A 20,482-nucleotide genomic window follows, 5' to 3' on the forward strand; every position below is an offset into this window, starting at 1 on the left:
CATGCCCTACCATATACTAGGGACTTATAGGTAGGTTAACTTAGCCAATTATAATTAGCCTAATTTGCATATCCATTTTACACAGAGCACTGGCCCTGGGACTGGTAAGCAGTACCCAGGGCACAGCCAAGAGTCAGTAACCACCAGTACCTATCCAGAAAGAGTGGGGGTGATCAGGCAAAAAAAAAGGACTTTCCTACAGTGCCTATGAAGGACAACAGCGAGCACAGAGTGAAACTACTTAGAGGTACGTACCCCCAGCTTACACAGAACACCAATCCTAATCTAAAAAGTGGCCTGTATGTGTGTTGAGTCTAGGCCTAGGTATGTGTGACGCAGTTGAAAATTAAGCCATGTGGGCCCCTGAAATGGCGGCTGCCTGACCTGTAAAGTGGGACAATGGGATGTGAGGTAACTGCGCTGGCGTTGTACACCGTCGCGGTAGGCTGTCGAAGACTGCAGCGCAATGCTGCATTGGTTAACATTGGACCCTATGGGTCCCAGGAGCCAATGACTATGTACGCTGGCGGTGACGGTACGGACCGTCACGGACGTAACCGCCATTTTCTATCTGTTCTATCACTCGATACCTGATCTTCGACAGGAGAGGACCTACACTGCAAGTGCTGCTGTGACCTCGGTCTGGAAGAGACAATGGCTTGAGTGTCTGGGGAAAGGGCCCCTGCCTTCACATCGGATGAGTTGGAGAAACTCATGGATGGGGTCCTCCCCCAGTACACGCTACTCTACGGACCTCCAGACAAACAGGTAAGTACACTGGGAGCATGCTGTATGGGCCATGCCCGTGTGGAGAGGGGTGGATGGAAGAAGGAAGGGGGGAGAGTGCGGCGTGCATGAAACCACAGTGGGTGCATGTGCCACATGGCAAGGGTAGGGATGGTGGCCAATCACTTTGACGGTGCAGTTGGTAATAAGTTTCACTTCCCCCTGTACAACTCATGTAGGTCAGCGCCCACCAGAAAAAATATATTTGGCGTGCCATCACCAAGGACGTCCGGACATACGGAGTACCCACTGCCGGAAAAGATGGGAGGACATTCGCCGCTGGAGCAAGAAGACGGCGGAGGCTCGGCTGGGGATGGCCTCCCAACGTGGGAGAGGTGCCCGTCACACCATGACCCCCCTAATGTTTAGGATCCTGGCAGTGGCGTACCCGGAGTTGGATGGGCGCTTGAGGGCATCACAGCAGCCGCAAGGGGGTGAGTACACTCTCATTCTGCTGATTTTGCGCGCAGTGGAGGGGTCTGGTTGGAGGAGGTGGGCTGTGGGTTTCCCTAGGCCAGAGCGAGTTCTGTAGGCAAGGGCTCTCCGTAAGGCAGGCCATGTGGCACCCCACTGTACCTCTGTAGAGTGCCAACTACACCTAGTCATGCCCCTGTGTCATCCATGTGTGCAGATGTCGTCCATAGCCTAGTAGGACATTTCCCAGGAATTGAACAGTGGAGCCCAAGAGAGCGGCGTAGTGCAGGGGGCTCGTGTGTCTGTTGTGTCCGCCAATGGAAGCAGTAATGCATGCACTCAACATGTCTTTCTTCTGTCGTCGTCCCCCTTTTTGTGTTCTCCCTGTTCTTGTGTGCATTAGCATCATCAGGCAGAGGAGCAGTGGCACCGGAGCACGAGGGGGCTGCATCGCACATGGCCATGGAGGGCCACACTACGGAATCGGACTTCACCAGTGGGACGGAGGGTGAGGGGAGCTCCACGGCGGGGACAGGAGCTGAGACCAGTGACACGGACTCGTCCTCTGATGGGAGCTCCCTTGTGGTGGCGGCAACATCTGTGCCCTCCATCTACAGGTACAGCCGCCACCCCCCCTTCCAGCACTGCCCTTCCAGCAGCCCCTCAGCCTTTGCCCCATGCCCGCTCACCCGGGAGTGTGGGCATCACCTTCGCCCCAGGCACCTCAGGCTCTGCCCCAGTCACCCCTGCTGCCCTCAGTCAGGAGGCCATTGACCTCCTCAGGTCCCTCACTGTTGGGCAGTCTACCATTTTGAATGCCATCCAGGGTGTAGAAAGGCAGTTGCAACAAACCAATGCATTCCTGGAGGGCATTCATTCTGGTCAGACGGCGCTTCAGCGAGCTTTTCAGACTCTGGCCTCAGCACTGATGGCAGCGATTGTCCCTGTCTCTAGCCTCCCCCTTCCAACTTCCTCCACCCAGACCCAATCCTCTGTACCCCACCCTATCCCAAGCACACCTCTAGACCAGAATGCACACATGTCAACACACAAGGGAAGCTCAGGCAAACATAAGCACCACACATCCCACAGGCACTCACGCAAGCATCATACCCATGCAGACACACCAACATCCACTGCCTCCACTGTGTCCCCCACCTCCTCGTCTCCCTCCTACCTCCCAGTCTCGTCTACATTCACACCTGCATGTACTGCCTCTACAGCCACTACTTCCATCACCAGCACACCCACCACCACACCCCACTCACATGCAGTCACCACCCCCACTACCATTCACAAGTCCCCTGTGTCCTCTCTCAGTGTGTCTGTGACGCCCCCTCCCAAGATACACAAACCCAGGCACACACCCACCCAACAGCCATCCACCTCACGACAGCCTCCAGTGCATGCACCTTCACCCAAAGTCAGCAAACAAACACCTCCTACAACCACAACCTCTTCCTCCACTCCAAAACCCGTCCCAGTATCTCCCAAAAACTTTTCCTGTCCAACCTTGACCTCTTTCCCACACCTCCCCCACCCCGTCCGTCTCCTTGGTCCCGAACTAGCACCTCAGCCACAATATCTCCGGGACCAGTGGTGCCTGTAGTCACCGGAATCTGGAGTGCACCGTGGCACGGAGCCACAGCACAGACAGTCCCCCCACCTGTCAAGCATCAGAAGATGGCCAGTGCCCGGAGGGAGAGGGGGAAGACTCCAGCCACCAAAGCCGCTCCCAGGGGCACAGGTGGGAGTGTGGAGTCAGCTGCAACACCTTCCAAGGTGGGGAAGGGGCACAAGAAACTCAGCAAGTCTGGGAAGAGCAGCACGGCGGAGAAGACCGCCATCATCCCCGCTGCCCAGGAGGCCACCGCCACCAGCCCTGCTGCCTAGGAGGCCACCGCCAGCACCAGCCCTGCTGCCCAAGAGGCCACCGCCAGCACCAGCCCTGTTGTCCAGGAGGCCACCACCAGCACCAGCCCAGCTGCCCAGGAGGCCACCGCCAGCACCAGCCCATCTGCCCAGGAGGCCACAGCCGTCATCCCCACTGGGACAGAGAGGACTGCCAGCACAAGCCCCGCTGGGCTAGAGAGGACCGCCAGCAACTGAGTCACTGCAAAGGAGCCCGCCGCTCCAAGCACCGCTGAACATGGCACCGCCGTCTCAAGCACCGCTGAACTGGGCACCGCCGTCTCAAGCACCGCTGAACAGGGCACCGCCGTCTCAAGCACCGCTGAACAGGGCACCGCTGAACAGGGCACCACCGTATCAAGCACCGCTGCACAGGGCACCGCCGTATCAAGCACTGCCCATGAGCGCCAAGGGCACTGATGCTACTGGGTCCGTCACGGGCAGAATGAAGCACTCTGGGCACCATGCCCCCTCCAGAACCAGTGGAGAGATCCATCCACTACCTCTGTCCTTAGCAGGATGAAGCACTCTGGGCACAAGACCCCCTCCAGAACCAGTGGAGACTGTTATCCACTTGAGAGTCTGTGGATTTGCACTCCCCAGGATGGAAGAGTGGGCAGCCCACCCACTGTAGAGACTTGAGAGACTGTGGCTTTGCACTCCCCAGGATGGAAGAGTGGGCAACCCACCCACTGTAGAGACTTGAGAGACTGTGGCTTTGCACTCCCCAGGATGGAAGAGTGAGCAACCCACCCACTGTAGAAACTTGAGAGACTGTGGCTTTGCACTCCCCAGGATGGAAGAGTGGGCATGTGGCACCCTCGTGGATTTGGCGTTGTGCACTCAAGCGGCTGAGGTGCCCCCCTTCCCTCCCCCTGAGGTGCCTGTTTTCTTGCTCTCTGATGCCCCTGCAGTGTTCTCTCCATCATGGTTGGGGATCTTGTGTGGGCCTCGCCCATACCATGTGGGCCCAGTCTTCCACGGACTTAATTGGACCACTACCTGGACTACTATGCTTGGTGTATATTTTGTTAATGGTGTATATATATATTTTTGCCTACTTGATTTTATTATATTACAATGGTTACACTCATTTTCTATTGTCTTTGCATTCTTTTGGGGGTTTGGGGGGTGTAACTGTGATGTTTCAATATGTATTAGTGCGTGTGTTGTCGTGGGTGTGGGTGGGGGTGTTGCGTGTGTGTGTCCCTGTTTTTCCCTCCCCCCTCACCTGTGTCATAGGTGCAGTACTCACTGTGGTCTTCGCCACTGGCGTTCGTGCTCCTGGTAGAGGAGCAGGAAGACTATCGCAGGGAGAATTTGGAGTTCCGGGTCCATGTTGTCCTAGTTCCTCGTGGGGTGTGTAGAGGTGAGCGTTTTCCCTTCGGAATCCGCTGTGAATCCGCCCCGGAAAAGGTGGTGGATTGGTAGGTTGTGATAATGTGGGCGGTGCATTGTCCTCCGCCTGTCTGTTGGCGGTGACCACTGCGCTGTTTGTTTGTACCGCCGTGGCAGTTGGAGTGTTAAAGTGGCTGTCTTTGTTGGCAGTTTCCGCCACGGTCGTAATTGCAAAATCTTTACCGCTGCCTGTTTGCGGTCTTACCACCGCTTTAACACCGACCGCCAGGGTTGTAATGACCACCATATATCTTTGCTCCAGGGAAATACTGTTTCTTGAAATTGTAACCCAGTGTGATCCCAATACCCATTTAGAGGGAGGTGGGTTAGTTTTCTCTCTATATACCTTAGGTGGAGAACATTGGAGTCAATGGTTTATGATCTGTCCCTAAGGTGAAAGGCAAGCCCCATAGATAGAACTTAAAATGATTGATTGCTCAATAGCAGGCTAGTGCCCCTTTCTATACGGTGGAGTAATTCAATTCTTACTTGGACATATATTTAAGCCCAGTAATGACTTCAGTTCCTACTTACATGTAGGAGATGTTGCTAATCTGAGTCTAATTGAATTTGTGTTTAATCCCTTCCTCTGAGGTAGTATGCCCCAAGTATTAAACTGACTTGACACCAATTTTCCACTTGTTTTTTTTTATTGTGAAACCTGCATCTTTTAATGTGCAAAGGACTACACTACATAGATTAAATGTCATCCTGAAAACACAGTTATGTATGCTCTTGTAGGAAAGTGGAGTATTGCGCAGTGAGGCTCGTTAGGTCTCACTATACAATTCTCTCACAATACCTTTGGATTCACAATATTAAATCCCTAGGTCAGTCCTGGTGGTGTGACACACAGCAGTCAAGCTTTACTAAAGGAACATATGTTAAGTATTTCAGAGTACCAACATGGACGATAAGTTAACAATACGACTCTAAAGAAATCCAAAAAAACAATTGATAAAAACAGATTTTGATATAAATGTAGACACCAAATTGACCACAATCAGATATGTATACCCAGAGTTATGGATTTTATGGATCACATCGGTGTGTTCATAGCCATAGGTGAACATACATATACACAAGCCTACAACCCAGGGGCTGGCAGAGCCAAGAAAGAGTTATGATCAGGATTTGACACAGCTGTCTGCCTACAACCCTGGGGCCGGCAGCGTCATTAGGGCATTTCCAAAGTAAAACAAAACAAACATCCCACGAACCAATCGCCCACCGCCCGAACTCCTCCAAGGGTAGATGGAGCGGCCTGTGACTACAGTGTGATGGTGTGTGCAATGGGCTTGAGTAAGTGTATGGCAGCCTATAATGGTTAGGTTGGGGGCAAGCCTTCAGATGACTCATGCACTGGGAGCAGGAGTAATAGTTTAAGATAATTCAGGCATGTTAGCTCATTGAAATCGGAGGATAAAACTTTCATTAATGGTGCCCATATTACAGAATAAGAGTCATTTTTCTGTTCAACAGTTAGAGAGAGTGTTTCCCTTCCCAGGATGAACCACAGTTTTTGGAGCCACACTGTATAGTCGGGAACCCTATGAGAAACCCACATGGAAAGAATAGCTTGGTGGGCAGCCCCCAGGGCCATTTGCCTCCCCTTCAGGGAATGCAAGGGGTATGTGAGGGGGTTGGGAAGTCCCAGGATAGTATAGGCCGGAAATCTCAGGATCACAGTGTTGAAGTGTAGGAGGCTGGCCTGGCTTGTAGTGGGTACCAGAGGTACTTACAACTTGTGCCAGGTCCAGTTATCCCTTATTAGTGTAGAAGAGGTCTTTCTAGCAGCTAAGGCTGATAGAAGGTAGCTATGGCAAAGCAGCTCAGGCTGAAATAGGAGACATGTAAAGCTCCTACTATACCACTGGTGTCATATGCACAATATCATAAGAAAACACAATACACAGATATACTAAAAATAAAGGTACTTTATTTTTATGACAATATGCCAAGTATCTCAGTGAGTACCCTCAGTATGAGGATAAGTTATATACACAAGATATATGTACACAAACCAAAATTATGCAAGTAATAGCAAAAGGAAGTAATGCAAGCAATGTAAAGTTACAGTAGATTGCAATAGGAGCACATAGGTATAGGGGCAACACAAAGCTTATACTCCAAAAGTGGAATGCGAACCACAAATGGACCCCAAACCTATGTGAGCTTGTAGACGGTCGATGGGACTGTAAGAAAACAGTGAGGGTTAGAAAAATAGCCCACCCCAAGACCCTGAACGGTAGGTGTAAAGTGCACCTACTACCCCCAGAGAGCACAGAAGTCGTGATAGGGGTGTTCTGCAAGGGGAACAAACACCAGCAATGCAACAACAGTGGATTTCCAGACCTGAGTACCTGTAAGACAAGGGGACCAACTCCAAGAGTCGTGACAGTGTTGAGAGTGGGCAGGAGCCCAGTAAATGCCAGCTGAGGGTGCAAGGAAGCTGCCACCGGTTGGAAGAAGCTTGGTGTTCTGCAAGAACGAAGAGGACTAGGAACTTCCCCTTTGGAGGATGAATGTCCCACGTCGTGAAGAAGCTTGCAGAGGTGTTCCCACGCAGAAAGACTGCAAACAAGCCTTGCTAGCTGCAAGGGTCACGGTTAGGGTTTTTGGATGCTGCTGTGGCCCAGGAGGGACCAGGATGTCGCCACTTGGATGAGGAGACAGAGGGGGCGCCCAGCAAGTCAGGGAGCCCTCACAGAAGCAGGCAGCACCCGCAGAAGTACCTGAACAGGCACTTGGAAAAAGAGTGAACCAGAGTCCACCTGAAAAGGGAGTCCCACGATGCCGGAGGACAACTCAGAAGGTTGTGCACTGCAGGTTAGAGTGTCGGGGACCCAGGCTTGGCTGTGCACGAAGGAAATCCTGGAAGAGTGCACAGGAGCCGGAGCAGCTGCAAATCATGCAGTACCCAGCAATGCAGTCTAGCGTGGGGAGGCAAGTACTTACCTCCACCAAACTTGGACTGAAGAGTCAGTGGACTGTGGGAGTCACTTGGACAGAGTTGCTGAGTTCCAGGGACCACATTTGTCGTGCTGAGAGGGGACCCAGATGACCAGTGATGCAGTCTTTTGTTGCCTGCGGTTGCAGGAGGAAGATTCCGTCGACCCACGGGAGATTTCTTCAGAGCTCCTGGTACAGAAAGGAGGCAGGCTACCCCCAGAGCATGCACCACCTGGAAACAGTTGATAAAGCCGTCAGGATGAAGCGATACAAGGTTGCTAGTAGTCATCTTGCTACTTTGTTGCGGTTTTGCAGGCGTCCTGAGCAGTCAGCGGTCGATCCTTTGGCAGAAGGTGAAGAGGGAGATGCAGAGGAGCTCTGGTGAGCTCTTGCATTCGTTATCTGGTGAGATCCCCAAAGCAGAGACCCTAAATAGCCAGAAAAGGAGGTTTGGCTACCTAGGAAGGAGGATTGGCTACCAAGAGAGGTAAGAGCCTATCAGAAGGAGCCTCTGACGTCACCTGCTGGCACTGGCCACTCAGAGCAGTCCTGTGTGCCACAAACACCTCTGTTTCTAAGATGGCAGAGGTCTGGGACACACTGGAGGAGCTCTGGGCACCTCCCCTGGGAGGTGCAGGTCAGGGGAGTGGTCACTCCCCTTTCCTTTGTCCAGTTTCGTGCCAGAGCAGGGCTGGGGGATCCCTGAACCGGTGTGGACTGGCTTATGCACAGATGGGCACCATCTGTGCCCATGAAAGCATTGCCAGAGGCTGGGGGAGGCTACTCCTCTCCAGCCTTCACACCTATTTCCAAAGGGAGAGGATGCTACACCCTCTCTCAGAGGAAATCCTTTGTTCTGCCTTCCTGGGCCTGGGCTGCCTGGACCCCAGGAGGGCAGAAACCTGTCTGAGGGGTTGGCAGCAGCAGCAGCTGCAGTGGAGACCCCGGAAAGGCAGTTTGGCAGTACCCGGGTTCTGTGCTAGAGACCCGGGGATCATGGAATTGTCCCCCCAATGCCAGAATGCGTCCCCCCAATGCCAGAATGGCATTGGGGAGACAATTCCATGATCTTAGACATGTTACATGGCCATGTTCGGAGTTACCATTGTGACGCTGTACATAGGTAGTGACCTATGTACAGTGCACGCGTGTAATGGTGTCCCCGCACTCACAAAGTCCGGGGAATTTGCCCTGAAAGATGTGGGGGCACCTTGGCTAGTGCCAGGGTGCCTTCACACTAAGTAACTTTGCACCCAACCTTCACCAGGTGAAGGTTAGACATATAGGTGACTTATAAGTTACTTAAGTGCAGTGGTAAATGGCTGTGAAATAACGTGGACGTTTTTTCACTCAGGCTGCACTGGCAGGCCTGTGTAAGAATTGTCAGAGCTCCCTATCGGTGGCAAAAGAAATGCTGCAGCCCATAGGGATCTCCTGGAACCCCAATACCCTGGGTACCTCAGTACCATATAGTAGGGAATTATATGCGTGTACCAGTATGCCAATGTGAATTGGTGAAATTGGTCACTAGCCTGTTAGTGACAAATTTGGAAAGCCGAGAGAGCATAACCACTGAGGTTCTGGTCAGCAGAGCCTCAGTGAGACAGTTAGGCATCACACAGGGAACACATACAGGGCACATATTTATGAGCACTGGGGCCCTGCCTGGCAGGGTCCCAGTGACACATAGACTAAAACAGCATATATACAGTGAAATATGGGGGTAACATGCCAGGCAAGTTGGTACTTTCCTAGATGAAGGTCTTGTCTAGGTCGTCTAGCATATGTTCTCAGTAGCGAGCTGTGAGAAAGTAGCCTCTCTCTAGCATGGTTACCCCCACTTTTGGCCTGTTTGTGTGTGTCAGTGTGTTTTTACCTTTTCACAGGGATCCTGCTAGCCAGGACCCCAGTGCTCATAGTGAAAACCCTATTTGTCAGTGTGTTTTGTCTGTCTCACTGTGATCCTACTAGCCAGGACCCCTGTGCTAATCATAGTTTGTGGCCTAATGTGTGTGTTGTCAGTAGTGCTTAACTGTGTCACTGAAGTTCTGCTAACCAGATCTTCAGTGCTTATGCTCTCTCTGCTTCCAAATTAGTCACTATAGTTTGGTGACTTCATGTTCTAATTCCAGTTGGTACACTGGACCCCCCCTTATAAGTCCCTAGTATATGGTACCTAGGTACCCGGGGCATTGGAGTTCCAGGACATCCTTATGGGCTGCAGCATTTCTTTTGCCACCCATAAGGAGCTCTGACAAACCCTTTCACAGGACTGCCACGTGTATGTCAGTATGTTTTTGCCTGTCTCACTGGGATCCTGCTGGTCAGGACCTCAGTGCTCATAGTTTGTGGCCTAATGTGTATGCCTGTGTAGTGCCTAACTGTGTCATTGAGGCTCTGCAAACCAGAACCTCAGTGCTTATGCTCTCTCTGCTTTTAAAGTTGTCACTGTAGGCCAGTAACTTCATTTACCAATTTTAATTGGCATGCTGGACCCCCCTTATAAGTCCCTAGTATATGGTACCTAGGTACCCAGGGCATTGGGGTTCCAGGAGATCCATATGGGCTACAGCATTTCTTTTTCCACCCATAGGGAGCTCAGAAAAACCCTTTCAGAGGACTGCCACTGCAGCCTGCGTGAAATAGTGCACACACTATTTCACAGCCATTTTCACTGCACTTAAGTACCTTGTAAGTCACCTATATATCTAACCTTCATTTACTGAAGGATAGGTGCAAAACTACTAAGTGTGGGGGCACCCTTGCACTAGCAAAGGTGCCCCCACGCTGTCCAGGGCAAAATCCCTGGACTTCATGAGTGTACGGGGTGCCATTACACATGTGCACTACCTATAGGTCAATACCTACATGTAGCTTCACAATAGTAACTCTGAATATGGCCATCTAAGGTGTCTAAGATCATGGAATTGTCCCCCCATTCCAAATCTGGTATTGGGGGGATAATCCCATGCATCCTGGGGGCTCCCCCATGGACCCCCAGAACTGCCAAACCAGCTCTCTGAGGCTTGGACTGCAGCTACAGCTGTTGCCACCTCTCAGACAGGGTTCTGCCCTCCTGGGGACTGAGCAGCTCAGTCCCAGGAAGGATGAACAAAGCATTTCCTTTGGGAGGAGGGTGTTACACCCTCTCCCTTTGAAAATAGGTGTTACAGGCTTGGGAGGGTAGCCTCCCAGAGTCTCTGGAAAAGCTTTGAAGGGCACAGATGGTGCCATCATTGTATAAGCCAGTCTACATTGATTCAGGGACCCTCAGTCCCTGCTCTGGCGTGAAACTGGACACAGGAAAGGGGAGTGACTACTCCCCTGTCCATCACCACCCCAGGGGTGGTGCCCAGAGCTCCTCCAGTGTGTCCTTGGCATTAGTCATCTTGTTTTCCAAGGTGTGGGGACACTCTGGAGTTCACTGAGTGGCCAGTGCCAGCAAATGACGTCAGAGACCTCTCCTGATAGGTGCATACCTGGTTAGGTAGCCAATCCCCCTCTGTGCACCGCATCATCTCTAGCTCCTGAGGCCTCTGTGCACTATTTGCAAGAATCCTTCATGCACAGCGTGGCCCAGGTCCCCAGCACTCCATCCTGCGACACTCAACTCACTGAGTTGTTCTCCGGCGGCGTGGGACCTTCTTTTGTAGTGCTGCAAGAACCACAATTTGCATCCTCTTTGTCCCTGTGTCCTGGGACTCCCGTGGGTGCTGACTCATCATCTGTGGGTTCCCTCCAGTGTTGGGAGCCCCTTCTTACTCCCCCGTCTGAGTTGAGGCCCCCAGGTCTCCTGGGTCCAGGCAGCACCATTTTGATGCAAACCGTGACATTGCTTGAACCAAGGCTTGTTGGACTAATCCAGTGCTGCAACTCACCTGCATCCAACATCTCAATGTGGGACATGCTTTGCATTACACAGGAATGTGCAGCCATCTTCTTTGGTGCTCTTCTGCAGACTTCTTCCAACCGGAGAATCCTCTTTTGCACCATCTTTGAGGTTGGCAGGGGCTCCTGTCCTTCCTGGAATCATCTGCAACTTCTGAACTTGGTCTCCTCTCTTCACAGCTCTTCAGGTCCAGGAATCCATCATTTGTTGCTTGCATTCTTGCTTGGTTCTTGCAATAACTCTAATCACGACTTGTAGTATGTCCTGAGGAAACTTGCAGTGCTTTACTCCTACTTAACTGGGCTCTGGGGTGGGGTATTTCTCTCACCTTTGTGGTTTTCTTTCACCCCCAGCGCTCCTCTACACACTACACTTGGTTGGGGGGGGGGGAATGTGTTGCCCCTAGGCCTGTTTCTTCCTATTGCATTCTATGGTATTTTCTAGTGTTTGCACTATTCTGTGACTATTTACTTACCTGATTTTGGTCTCTAGTGGATATATTGTGTATAATCCTTAGTATTGCCTCTAAGATAATTTTGGCCTTGTGTAACTAAATTACTGTGTAACTATATTGGTATTGCAGGAGCTTTGCATGTCTCCTAGTTCAGCCTAAGATGCTCTGCTACAGGTACCTCTAACAGCCTAAGCTGCTAGAACACTGACTATTTATTTTATTTAGGTTCATTCGGTCCAGAGTTCTGGACCATTTAAAATTACAAAGATAACACTCTTACATAATAAATTAAATATGTTAAAATTCATAATAACAATACATAGTGCTGATAAGACCAGTAACAATCGGAGAGATATAACTGTGAAATCCTCAAAACTGAGCTTTTGATCATAGATAAAATGCAATAAATAAGACATAGGTAAGATAATAATAATAATAAAAAGAGGATAAAGCTGTGATAAAAACGTATGTCTATCATACCAATGTGTGCAGCTGTTTCCTTTCATAAGACCTGGCCTTAGCCAGTCCAAAAAAAAAAAACAGATAAAATTCACTTCCATATAGAAAATATTTTGTCAAATAGCATGCCAAATTTCGAGTGCCAAAATGTCTCTGTAAACTTATACAATCTCTACTGGTCATATAAAGGGCCACTAGTTTCTAATAAAATTCCTAAAAAAGCTACATTAAAGATGAGGGAAAAGCCATCAATTAAATCTCCCTCTATGGGCTATTGCCAAAGTGACCCAAATGCCCTTTGCTACAATAAGCCTACGGCAGATGAACCAAGCCTCCGATAAATATTTGGTAACTGAAGTAGCTACCAGAGAATATGTATCATATATACAGATTCTGGTGGCATTAGCTCTGTCCTGCAGTGATAAATTTTTACAGAGGGGAATGATCCACCTCCCTCTGGGACTCTTGTACAAAGGGCAGAAAAATAGTATATGCTCTGTTGTTTCTTTACAATGTTGGCAAAGCAAAGAATACATCTATCGGTTGAAGAGTTATTAGAAGACCAGTGAGCTGTGTAACTATTGTTAGGCAGTGTACCATATCTTAGCTGGAGGTATAAGACACGAGCATATGGAGGCATAGAACGGTTCAAAAAGTTCTCGGGCCAAGGCTCATGCTTAAGTTGAAGAAATTCCATTGTTAGCCTGCCTGCCCCCTTTTGGTGCAAGGAATCTTCATTAAATTTCTCCCAATATCTTCTTTTAACGAGTTGCCTTGCATTGTTTGGGATTAGTTCTGGATATTTCCAGTAATGGGGGAGTCCTATTTTATCCCAGGCAGATTTAATCTCCTTCAACCCAAGGATTTTTTCCAGGGCCTGGGGAGAGGCTATGAGTTCCCTTATCGCCAACCTGAATGGTTCGAGTTCAACAGTTTTCCATAGACGGATCCAGTAGGAAAGAGGTCTTAAGGCCGCTGTGGTTTTGATGCTATTTAAACCTAAATCGAGCCTAAGAGGGATCATTGGTGTGCCCATACCTAACCGGGACACCTGTCTAAGGAAATGGTTTTCTTTAATTTGCAGAATGTCCAAATTATTGTGCGAACCCCAAAGTTCCGCTCCATACAGGGCCGCCGCACGGATTTGGACATTGTAAATCTCCGCGATTATGTTCAAGGGGGGACTCGGAGCCTTTCTAGGCCTACGAACAAGGGCCCCACCTCTTTGGCTTATAATAAGTGCCCCTTCATCAATAGCTGCCTTCCATTTACCTGTGGTCGATAGTCTGATACCCAAGTAATCGAACTCTTCCACTTTTTCCAGCGGAATTGAGTTCATTTCTATTCTAGCACGCAGTCGTTTCCTTGAAGTACTATATATCATAAGTTTTGTTTTCTTGATGTTTACGTCCAGACCATAGTCACTACAAAAGACACAGAATTGGTTGATCAAGTTTTGAATTCCCATTGGTGATTTCGATAGCAAAATTGTGTCATCTGCATATAGCAGACACAGGATTTTTTTCCCTACCAATTTTGGTGACTCATTTATGCAATTCTCTAAGTAGTGGATACAGTTGTTAATATAGAGCAGGAAAAGAGTGGGCGCCAAGACACATCCCTGTCTGACTCCTTTTTTAATAGCTACGGGGTCAGTCAACTCACCCCCCTTACCACATCTAATTTGAGCATAGGTATTATCATGCAATCGGGCAATGAGTTTCAAGAGGCCTGATGGAACCCCCATGTTTGATAGAGTTGACCATAGCATGTTCCTGGGGATCAAATCAAATGCAGCTCTAAGATCTATAAAGACTACATACAGATTTCTCCCCCCCCCCCATGTCAACATTCTTCCGTTTGATTGACAGAAATCTCAGGGCTCTGTCTATGGTACTCACTGCAGGTCTAAATCCCGCTTGTAAGTCAGAGAGAGCATCAGACTCCGAAATCCATTCATCGAGATGAAACAAAAGATGTTTTGCATAAATGTTTTGGGAATTATCGAGAAGACAAATTGGTCGATAGTTGGCAGGGGTATTGGGGCTACCTTTTTTTAAAATGGGTACTATTTCAGCCCCTTTCCAAGTAGTTGGAGCGGGAGCCCCTGCTGCAATTGCATTACAGATAAGGTTAAGATATGGTGCCCATATATCAGGTCTTGACTTTTATAAATCGCCCGAAATCTTATCTGGGCCCGGTGCCTTTCCCAAGTTCAGTAAATCTATTGCTGCTCTTGTTTCTGTTAGAGTGAATATAATCGGGGTGGTCTCTTGAGTTGTTGAAACATCAGGGGCCCAAAAAGATGCTTCAGATGGACCTTCATATAGTTGCCCAAAGTGCTCCACCCATGCTGCAGAGAAAATTGAGGAGCCGGGTATGGTGTGGGAATCTCTGCATTCATCTGCTATTAGCTTCCAGAACGTGGATGTGTTGTTAGGCTTAGCAGTCTCCAGGATAGTGACCCATCTGGCCTCTTCCCAGCTTCTGCACGCCTTAAGACATTCCTTCTTATAATCCTTCCTGGCTATTCTTAAAGACTCAGAATGGCCTTCTTTTAGTGCTTTCAAAAGAGTTAGTTGTGCTTCCCTGCATAAATTATTGAACCAGGGAGTGCAATGCTTTTTATTTGGGTTGTTGGAAATCTCTTTTGTAAAGAGATGCTTTAGAGATTGAAACAATTCAGTATGGGCTGCTAAAAGTCTGTCACCCTCACCCTCCTCATTAAACCGAATCATACACTCCATTTGATTGGCTAACAGATTATATATAGATGCGAGGTGTTTAGGGGATGAAATAACAGATTCCCATTTTAAATTGCATCTATTGTTTGTTATGGCCAGCTGTAGGGCATAAGCCTTGGAATGGGGAGCTTTGAGCGAAGGGAAGAGTCCTCTGGTCAGTAAAATCAACGGGTCGTGGTCACTCTCAACATGCTCTTGGCCCCTCATGTCAAACATGTGGCTCCACAGTCGGATGTCAAGGAGTATAATCAATCTGACTCCTATACCCTCCACGCCTAAAGGTGGCTTGCAAATTGGTATCCGAGCGGGAGCGGCCATTACAAGCTCGGAGACCATGCGCTAGTGTGATGTCAGCCAGTAAGCGTGCAGATTTATTCAGTCTTGGTCTTTTATTGGAGACTAGCTGAGGGATACCCCAATAGGCATCCTCTTCTTTGCATATCCCTTGAAACAAGGGATTGGGTTTGAATGTGACATTAAAGTCCCCTCCAATAAAGATAAAATGGGAAGAGTTGTTTTTAAGAAAACTGTCCAGAATAGGCAGAGCATCAGAGTCAGAATGGGAGCCCACATTCCTATTATAGATATTAATTAATAGTAGAGATCTCTCTTCAGAAGTCGTTATTAATAAGGCCTGCAAATCAGGGCAACCCATATCTATTCCTTCTGTTTTACACCTAAGAGAACTGCTTAACCAAACAAGCAGCCCTCCCGATGGTCTCCCAAAGGACGACTCGCGTGCTGCAACCCAGTAGCTTTTAAAGCCTAATCTGTATTTAGGTTCCAATGCCCATGTTTCTTGGAAAAGACAAATCTGGTGTTCGTCAATAAATTTGCCCCATCCTGGGCTTTGTAATTTACTTTCCAGCCCTGCTATGTTCCAGCTGAGTACCTTATCAAAATCCTCTGTTTTGGTAGACCATGCTTCATTCTGGGGATGTTTCCTACAAGGGGAGATACAGCTAAGAACCATGCTATTTCCCCCAGGCGTACTGTGACCTGTAGCTTTCTCACTCTGTGATTTGTTCACCTCGCTGGATACTACACCAGCTATGTTCATATCTGGTAAATTATCCAAACGGGTGAACCCCGGATTACGAGGAGCAGTTGTCAGGCTAAAAACCCCTTCCTCATTAACTTGATGCGTAGTGCTTACGGAGGTTCCCTGATTGTCAAAGTCTGCCAGAGTCGATGGAATAACAGAATTAGAGACACTGAGGACAGGATGGTGAGTATCTTCAACTTCACAGGTACTCAGAGCCACTTCCGAAGGGTCATCTCTTAGTCAATCTATCTCAGAAAGAGACGACGAAAGGCATCTAGGGCCAAGTTCGGGGATAGGCTGTATTTGGGTAACAGGGGAAGCTCCGTGCAACAACGGCAATTGCCTACTCACAAATGGCATAGAGGGAGGATAAAACACTTGTAACCTGCAAAGGGAAGCTTTACCTACTGAAGGATAAGGTCTATTGGCATTTGAAGAGAGACGCGGTACAAGATTAGGAGAGTTAAAGTTAATAACAATACAATCCCCTGGACCATTCTTCACTAAGGAGCCCACCCACCCTACCCTTCTCACCATCAATATCGAGGGTATCATGGAGAATGCAAACCCAGCATTAACGTGCAACCAATGAATGACCTTGTTTTTAAGTTCGATGAAAGATTCCGAGGATTTGGGTTTAAGTTCAGGTACATTGGATATAACAAGAACATATGGGCATGATTCCGGTGGAAGATGCAACACTCTTGGACCAGACGAACCACTGATCTGGGCCCTCTTCTGGGGGCCTGATTGAGGATGCTCAGAGTTAGGGTTGCCTTCTCCCGTGTTAGTTGCTGGGTTATTCCATAGAGCAATTCCTTCTGGAAGGGGAGCTGAGACCGTGGGGAGCTTGTTCTTTGAAATGCTAGCTACTTTGACAGAACTGGGCCAATCTGGGTTTATAGGGAGAAGAGGAGACTTGCCCATTTGGCCGGGTGATCTATTAACAGTGATGAGGTCTCGGTTAAGGGGGGGATGATGGGAGTGGAATTGAGTTTCTACAATTGGGGGAGGTGCTGAGAGCTGGCTCTTGGTAAGACTTTCCAGTTTGTCCTCTATTGATTGGAGACGAGCTAAAATGGGAAGAAACAGCTTTGACAGCTCGTCTCTTATGAGATCTCTAGTATGCTCATTTGCCTGTCGTTCGTTAGTGTTATGTAAGGAGGTTAGGATCGCATCCTTGTTAGAGGGCTGAGCCAAATTAAAGGGGCTCAAAGTTCTGGTTTGTTTGTTTTTAATAGCGGGTTCCCTTCGTTTCCTTTTTCCTTTGGTATTGGGATCTACTGAGATTAAGGGTCCTTCATTTGAAGGACTCCGAGCCAGCAAAATTGGCGCGGCGCGGGTATTAGTTGCGTTTAACGTTTCGCCCTGGTACCCCTGGGGGATTCTGGAGGGGGAGGAAAAAGGGGTAGTCAGAACAGGCTGCAATTCTGTTCGCGGGGGGCTGTGAAGCAGAGCTGTCGTGGACTGGGCTATTAACTAGAAAAGAGGGGATAGCTAGGCGACGCTGCACTAACTTTATTTCTTTTTCGAGTTCCCCAACAGCCTTTTGCAAAAATCCATCTAAGGTTTTGTTAGCTCCGTGCTTTCCTTCCACCCCTCCCCCCACGCCGTCGACCCATTTTTCTTCCTTGATACCAGGGACCTCTAATAAGCCCGGCTGGTGGCGTGTTAGGCCTACGAGCCCCACCCTCTGCCACTAAAAACCCCTCACTGAGAACGAGACTTGTGGACTCCTCAATCCCTGCTATTCACGAGCAGCAAGGACATAGCCAGAGAAAAAAAACCAAGGGGCTACTCCCGCCCCAAAGTTCAGCAGCCAATTGGCAAGGGGACCCAGCTCCTGCCCCTGCCTCCGGAAAGCGTGACCCGCGGAAGCGGGCGCGTGATGAAATTTAAAGGGGCTACTCCCGCCCCAAAGTTCAGCAGCCAATTGGCAAGGTGACCCGGCTCCTGCCCCTGCCTCCGGAAAGCGCGACCCGCGGAAGCGGGCGCGCAATGAAATTTAAAGGGGCTACTCCCGCCCAAAAGTTCAGCAGCCAATTGGCAAGGGGACCCGGCTCCTGCCCCTGCCTCCGGAAAGCGCGACCCGCGGAAGCGGGCGCGCGATGAAATTTAAAGGGGCTACTCCCGCCCCAAAGTTCAGCAGCCAATTGGCAAGGGGACCCGGCTCCTGCCCCTGCCTCCGGAAGAACACTGACTACATTTAACTAATAAGGGATAACTGGACCTGGTATAAGGTGTAAGTACCTACGGTATCCACTACAAACCAGGCAGCCTCCTACAAAAGCCAACTGCAGACAATGCCAGAGAAGGTGGACCAAGCTGCCTGTTCCTCCACATCCTCTTCAACATTTTCTCGAGCACTCTGGTTTCCATGCTTGTAGCCGTGTGGGGGTAAGATACCAGTAAGATACTATTTTTTATGCTGTTCCTGTGCTTGCCATGTTGTGAGCAGTGTGACGGACCCAGTAATAAGTGTTCTCCCAGTCTTTGACAGAAAGGGCTCTGCCAAGTTTCATCTCCCACCTTTTCTGTCCCTTGGACCTGGGTGGAGGAGTTCCCCACCTATTAAGGTGTAAAGCTCTGTAATAAGATGTTTGTCATTCCTTTTAAGGAAAACTAATGTTTCCAAAAGGTGTAAGGGGCCTTTCTGCCTGTGGCTTAATGGTGGGCTGCACGAACCAATGTCCTATTTGTAGGTACTGGATGCGGTCTGTCTCTTCTAGGGTATGATCAGCTTTGAAATGTTTGAAAGAGATTATCCCCTGTGGGTCGAACAAGCAGCCTATGCGTTTGCAGCCCCCCTCTAGCCAACATCGGAACCTGTCCTGTTGCATCCCCGGAGTAAAATTGTGGTTAGCTAGGATTTGTGTCATGGGATAAGGGAAGAATGGCAGGCCGGCCTTGGACGCCACTGCATCCCATACCTTGAAAGCTGAGTTACTCACTGGTGACCTTTTTGTGTTGTGCGATAGGGTAGGTATTTCTGTAGGCAGGGTATCTTCCAATACCATATAAACTTGTTGTTTTCTAGTTACAAAGAACAGAGCGTGTGTTTTGATGGGCCCAGTGGGAGGCATTGAAAAACATAGAGGATCCAGCGGAGGGCTGTCACTTTAACTGTCACTAGTCTGCCCAGCCAAGACAGGCGTAAGTGGCACCAAGCAGTTAGGTCAGTTGTACTTGGAACGTGAGGGCGGCATAATTAAATGTCATGGTCCTAGTTACTGATCGATGCAAAAGGAACAGATGATGGACGGAATGCTGAACAATGCAAATGTTCATCCCCAGTCACAAAGATCTAGGTTTAATCCGTTTTTTTGATCACCACACCACCCCAGTTTGGACCCAACCATATGCAAATCGGTCTTGACCCTGTTCCTCATGGGAACAGTCCAGCCCGAACTGCCAAGCCAGGTCATCCCTGAACCGGAAACAAGCATCCTAGGACCGGTTTCAGGGTATGGGCATGGAAGGGTAAAGAAAGATATGCCCAGATGTGGGCCCGGTGCACCCCATGCCAGTGGAATCAAGCTAGCCTGGCGGATGAAGGGTGATACCCTGAAACCGGTCCTAGGATGCTTGTTTCCAGTCCAGGGAGGACCTGGCTAGGTAGTTCGGGCTGGACTGTTCCCATGGGGAACAGGGTCAAGATTGATCTGCATAAGGCCGGATCCAAACTGGAATGGCATGGGTAGCAACAAAAACAATGGATTTAGGCCCAGATCTCTGTACTTTTAGTGAATGTTTGACATAGTTCAGCATTCCGTTCATCACTTGTTCTTTTTGCAATAGTTACAGATCGAGCCAATTTAATGCAGAGGTAGGGTATAGAATTGGCTGCCCAATCAAAAGGGAACAATGAAGGGGGTGGCTATCAAGAGGTTCAAGATCTGGGATTTTTGCATATATTCACCTTAAACACGAACACTTCACTGAAGGCTTGAAGTTCAGCCACAAGGGCATGGAGGGATGACACTGGGTCAGTGAGGGCAAGTATCACGTTGCCCACATAGAAGCTGATAAGGTGTTGGTCCCCACCAAAAGGTATCCCTGAGATAGCTGGGATGGCCCTAATTCTTTGTGCCAAATGTTTCATTTACAAGGCAAACAGAAGGGGGAAGAGGTGGTAATCAATCAATCAGTATTTGTAGATCGCTGCACTGTTACCCCTGGGGGTATCTGGGCACTGGGGTGTGGTGACTCTGTTGAAGAGCCAGGTCTTGAGGTTCTTCCTGGAGTCCGCGAATGAGGGTGCTGTTTGTAGGGGAAGGGGCAGGTCATTCTGGGACCTGGTTGCACCACTGCCACATCCCCCTCTGGATTGGGAAGAGTTGGGGCAGTACGCCATTGACTCTCACTGACGATTGGGGGGACAATACAGACACTGTGGACCCATCAATGAAATTTGTCTCTGTGGCTGAAAT

Source organism: Pleurodeles waltl, chromosome 1_2 (assembly GCF_031143425.1).
Source record: "Pleurodeles waltl isolate 20211129_DDA chromosome 1_2, aPleWal1.hap1.20221129, whole genome shotgun sequence".
Taxonomy (NCBI): domain Eukaryota; kingdom Metazoa; phylum Chordata; class Amphibia; order Caudata; family Salamandridae; genus Pleurodeles; species Pleurodeles waltl.